Source organism: Thalassophryne amazonica, chromosome 7 (genome assembly GCF_902500255.1).
Source record: "Thalassophryne amazonica chromosome 7, fThaAma1.1, whole genome shotgun sequence".
NCBI lineage: Eukaryota > Metazoa > Chordata > Actinopteri > Batrachoidiformes > Batrachoididae > Thalassophryne > Thalassophryne amazonica.
Genome location: NC_047109.1, coordinates 1,351,709 through 1,357,708, shown reverse-complemented (window position 1 = coordinate 1,357,708; position 6,000 = coordinate 1,351,709).

Genomic DNA, 6,000 nt, shown 5'->3' with positions numbered 1-6,000 from the left:
ATCATGACCTTAATAACCCGTCACAGGGTTAATCATGATTTTAATAATCCGTCACAGGGTTAATCATGACCTTAATAATATGTCACAGCGTTAATCATGATCTTAATAATCCGTCACAGGGTTAATCATGACCTTAATAATATGTCACAGCGTTAATCATGATCTTAATAATATGTCACAGGGTTTATCATGATTTTAATAATCTGTCTCAGGGTTAATCATGACCTTAATAATCTGTCACAGGGTTAATCATGACCTTAATAACCCGTCACAGGGTTAATCATGATTTTAATAATCTGTCACAGGGTTATTCATGACCTTAATAACCCGTCACAGGGTTAATCATGATTTTAATAATCCGTCACAGGGTTAATCATGATCTTAATAATCTGTCAGAGGGTTAATCATGACCTTAATAATCCATCACAGGGTTAATCGTGATCTTATAATAATCTGTCACAGGGTTAATCATGACCTTAATAATATGTCACAGGGTTAATCATGATCTTAATAATATGTCACAGGGTTAATCATGATTTTAATAATCTGTCTCAGGGTTAATCATGACCTTAATAATCCGTCACAGGGTTAATCATGATTTTAATAATCTGTCATAGGGTTAATCATGATCTTAATAATCCGTCATAGGGTTAATCATGATTTTAATAATCCATCAGAGGGTTAATCATGATGTTAATAATCCGTCACAGGGTTAATCATGATTTTAATAATCTGTCTCGGGGTTAATCGTGACCTTAATAATCGTCACAGGGTTAATCATGATTTTAATAATCCGTCATAGGGTTAATCATGACCTTAATAATATGTCACAGCGTTAATCATGATCTTAATAATATGTCACAGGGTTAATCATGATTTTAATAATCTGTCTCAGGGTTAATCATGACCTTAATAATCCATCACTGGGTTAATCATGATTTTAATAATCCGTCACAGGGTTAATCATTCTTAATAATCTGTCACAGGGTTAATCATGACCTTAATAATCCGTCACAGGGTTAATCATGATCTTAATAATCTGTCACAGGTTTAATCATGATTTTAATAATCTGTCACAGGGTTAATCATGACCTTAATAATCCGTCACAGGGTTAATCATGATCTTATAATAATCTGTCACAGGGTTAATCATGATCTTATAATAATCTGTCACAGGGTTAATCATGACCTTAATAATATGTCACAGGGTTAATCATGATTTTAATAATCTGTCTCAGGGTTAATCATGACCTTAATAATCCATCACAGGGTTAATCATGATTTTAATAATCCGTCACAGGGTTAATCATTCTTAATAATCTGTCACAGGGTTAATCATGACCTTAATAATCCGTCACAGGGTTAATCATGATCTTAATAATCTGTCACAGGTTTAATCATGATTTTAATAATCTGTCACAGGGTTAATCATGACCTTAATAATCCGTCACAGGGTTAATCATGATCTTATAATAATCTGTCACAGGGTTAATCATGATCTTATAATAATCTGTCACAGGGTTAATCATGACCTTAATAATCTGTCACAGGGTTAATCATGACCTTAATAACCCGTCACAGGGTTAATCATGATTTTAATAATCCGTCACAGGGTTAATCATGACCTTAATAATATGTCACAGCGTTAATCATGATCTTAATAATCCGTCACAGGGTTAATCATGACTTTAATAATATGTCACAGCGTTAATCATGATCTTAATAATATGTCACAGGGTTTATCATGATTTTAATAATCTGTCTCAGGGTTAATCATGACCTTAATAATCTGTCACAGGGTTAATCATGACCTTAATAACCCGTCACAGGGTTAATCATGATTTTAATAATCTGTCACAGGGTTATTCATGACCTTAATAACCCGTCACAGGGTTAATCATGATTTTAATAATCCGTCACAGGGTTAATCATGATCTTAATAATCTGTCAGAGGGTTAATCATGACCTTAATAATCCATCACAGGGTTAATCGTGATCTTATAATAATCTGTCACAGGGTTAATCATGACCTTAATAATATGTCACAGGGTTAATCATGATCTTAATAATATGTCACAGGGTTAATCATGATTTTAATAATCTGTCTCAGGGTTAATCATGACCTTAATAATCCGTCACAGGGTTAATCATGATTTTAATAATCTGTCATAGGGTTAATCATGATCTTAATAATCCGTCATAGGGTTAATCATGATTTTAATAATCCATCAGAGGGTTAATCATGATGTTAATAATCCGTCACAGGGTTAATCATGATTTTAATAATCTGTCTCGGGGTTAATCGTGACCTTAATAATCGTCACAGGGTTAATCATGATTTTAATAATCCGTCATAGGGTTAATCATGACCTTAATAATATGTCACAGCGTTAATCATGATCTTAATAATATGTCACAGGGTTAATCATGATTTTAATAATCTGTCTCAGGGTTAATCATGACCTTAATAATCCATCACAGGGTTAATCATGATTTTAATAATCCGTCACAGGGTTAATCATTCTTAATAATCTGTCACAGGGTTAATCATGACCTTAATAATCCGTCACAGGGTTAATCATGATCTTAATAATCTGTCACAGGTTTAATCATGATTTTAATAATCTGTCACAGGGTTAATCATGACCTTAATAATCCGTCACAGGGTTAATCATGATCTTATAATAATCTGTCACAGGGTTAATCATGATTTTAATAATCCGTCACAGGGTTAATCATGACCTTAATAGTATGTCACAGGGTTAATCATGATCTTAATAATATGTCACAGGGTTAATCATGATTTTAATAATCTGTCTCAGGGTTAATCATGATTTTAATAATCCGTCATAGGGTTAATCATGATCTTAATAATCCCTCACAGGGTTAATCATGATCTTATAATAATCCGTCACAGGGTTAACCATGATTTTAATAATCTGTCTCAGGGTTAATCATGACCTTAATAATATGTCACAGCATTAATCATGATCTTAATAACATGTCACAGGGTTAATCATGATTTTAATAATCTGTCTCAGGGTTAATCATGACCTTAATAATCCGTCACAGGGTTAATCATGATTTTAATAATCTGTCATAGGGTTAATCATGATCTTAATAATCCATCAGAGGGTTAATCATGATGTTAATAATCCGTCAAAGGGTTAATCATGATTTTAATCATCTGTCTCAGGGCTAATCATGACCTTAATAATCCGTCACAGGGTTAATCATGATTTTAATAATCCGTCATAGGGATAATCATGACCTTAATAATATGTCACAGCGTTAATCATGATCTTAATAATATGTCACAGGGTTAATCATGATTTTAATAATCTGTCTCAGGGTTAATCATGACCTTAATAATCCGTCACAGGGTTAATCATGATTTTAATAATCCGTCACAGGGTTAATCATGATCTTAATAATCTGTCACAGGGTTAATCATGACCTTAATAATCCGTCACAGGGTTAATCATGATCTTAATTATCCGTCACAGGGTTAATCATGATTTTAATAATCTGTCACAGGGTTAATCATGACCTTAATAATCCTTCACAGGGTTAATCATGATTTTAATAATCCGTCACAGGATTAATCATCATCTTAATAATCTGTCACAGGGTTAATCATGACCTTAATAATCTGTCACAGGGTTAATCATGATTTTAATAATCCATCACAGGGTTAATCATGACCTTAATAATATGTCACAGCGTTAATCATGATCTTAATAATCTGTCACAGGGTTAATCATGACCTTAATAATCCGTCAGAGGGTTAATCATGATTTTAATAATCTGTCTCAGGGTTAATCATGATTTTAATAATCCATCACAGGGTTAATCATGACCTTAATAATATGTCACAGCGTTAATCATGACCTTAATAATCCATCAGAGGGTTAATCATGATTTTAATAATCTGTCTCAGGGTTAATCATGATTTTAATAATCCGTCACAGGGTTAATCATGATTTTAATAATCCGTCAGAGGGTTAATCATGATTTTAATAATCTGTCTCAGGGTTAATCATGATTTTAATAATCCGTCACAGGGTTAATCATGATTTTAATAATCTGTCTCAGGGTTAATCATGATTTTAATAATCTGTCACAGGGTTAATCATGATTTTAATAATCTGTCATAGGGTTAATCATGATCTTAATAATATGTCACAGCGTTAATCATGATCTTAATAATATGTCACAGGGTTAATCATGACCTTAATAATCTGTCACAGGGTTAATCATGATTTTAATAATCCGTCATAGGGTTAATCATGACCTTAATAATATGTCACAGGGTTAATCATGATCTTAATAATATGTCACAGCGTTAATCATGATCTTAATAATATGTCACAGGGTTAATCATGATCTTAATAATATGTCACAGGGTTAATCATGACCTTAATAATATGTCACAGGGTTAATCATGATTTTAATAATCCGTCATAGGGTTAATCATGACCTTAATAATCTGTCACAGGGTTAATCATGATCTTAATAATATGTCACAGCGTTAATCATGATCTTAATAATCCGTCACAGGGTTAATCATGACCTTAATAATATGTCACAGGGATAATCATGATCTTAATAATCCGTCACAGGGTTAATCATGACCTTAATAATATGTCACAGCGTTAATCATGATCTTAATAATCTGTCACAGGGTTAATCATGATCTTATAATAATCCGTCACAGGGTTAATCATGACCTTAATAATATGTCACAGCGTTAATCATGATCTTAATAATATGTCACAGGGTTAATCATGATTTTAATAATCTGTCTCAGGGTTAATCATGACCTTAATAATCCGTCACAGGGTTAATCACGATTTTAATAATCCGTCACAGGGTTAATCATGATTTTAATAATCTGTCACAGGGTTAATCGTGACCTTAATAACCCGTCACAGGGTTAATCATGATCTTATAATAATCTGTCACAGGGTTAATCATGATTTTAATAATCCGTCACAGGGTTAATCATGACCTTAATAATATGTCACAGCGTTAATCATGATCTTAATAATATGTCACAGGGTTAATCATGATTTTAATAATCTGTCTCAGGGTTAATCATGACCTTAATAATCCGTCACAGGGTTAATCACGATTTTAATAATCCGTCACAGGGTTAATCATGATTTTAATAATCTGTCACAGGGTTAATCGTGACCTTAATAACCCGTCACAGGGTTAATCATGATCTTATAATAATCTGTCACAGGGTTAATCATGATTTTAATAATCCGTCACAGGGTTAATCATGACCTTAATAATATGTCACAGGGTTAATCATGATCTTAATAATATGTCACAGGGTTAATCATGATTTTAATAATCTGTCTCAGGGTTAATCATGACCTTAATAATCCGTCACAGGGTTAATCATGATTTTAATAATCTGTCATAGGGTTAATCATGATCTTAATAATCCGTCATAGGGTTAATCATGATTTTAATAATCCATCAGAGGGTTAATCATGATGTTAATAATCCGTCACAGGGTTAATCATGATTTTAATAATCTGTCTCGGGGTTAATCATGACCTTAATAATCCGTCACAGGGTTAATCATGATTTTAATAATCCGTCATAGGGTTAATCATGACCTTAATAATATGTCACAGGGTTAATCATGACCTTAATAATCCGTCACAGGGTTAATCATGATCTTAATAATCCGTCACAGGTTTAATCAAGATTTTAATAATCTGTCACAGGGTTAATCATGATTTTAATAATCCGTCACAGGGTTAATCATGACCTTAATAATATGTCACAGGGTTAATCATGATCTTAATAATATGTCACAGGGTTAATTATGATTTTAATAATCTGTCTCAGGGTTAATCATGATTTTAATAATCCGTCATAGGGTTAATCATGATCTTAATAATCCGTCACAGGGTTAATCATGATCTTATAATAATCCGTCACAGGGTTAATCATGATTTTAATAATCTGTCTCAGGGTTAA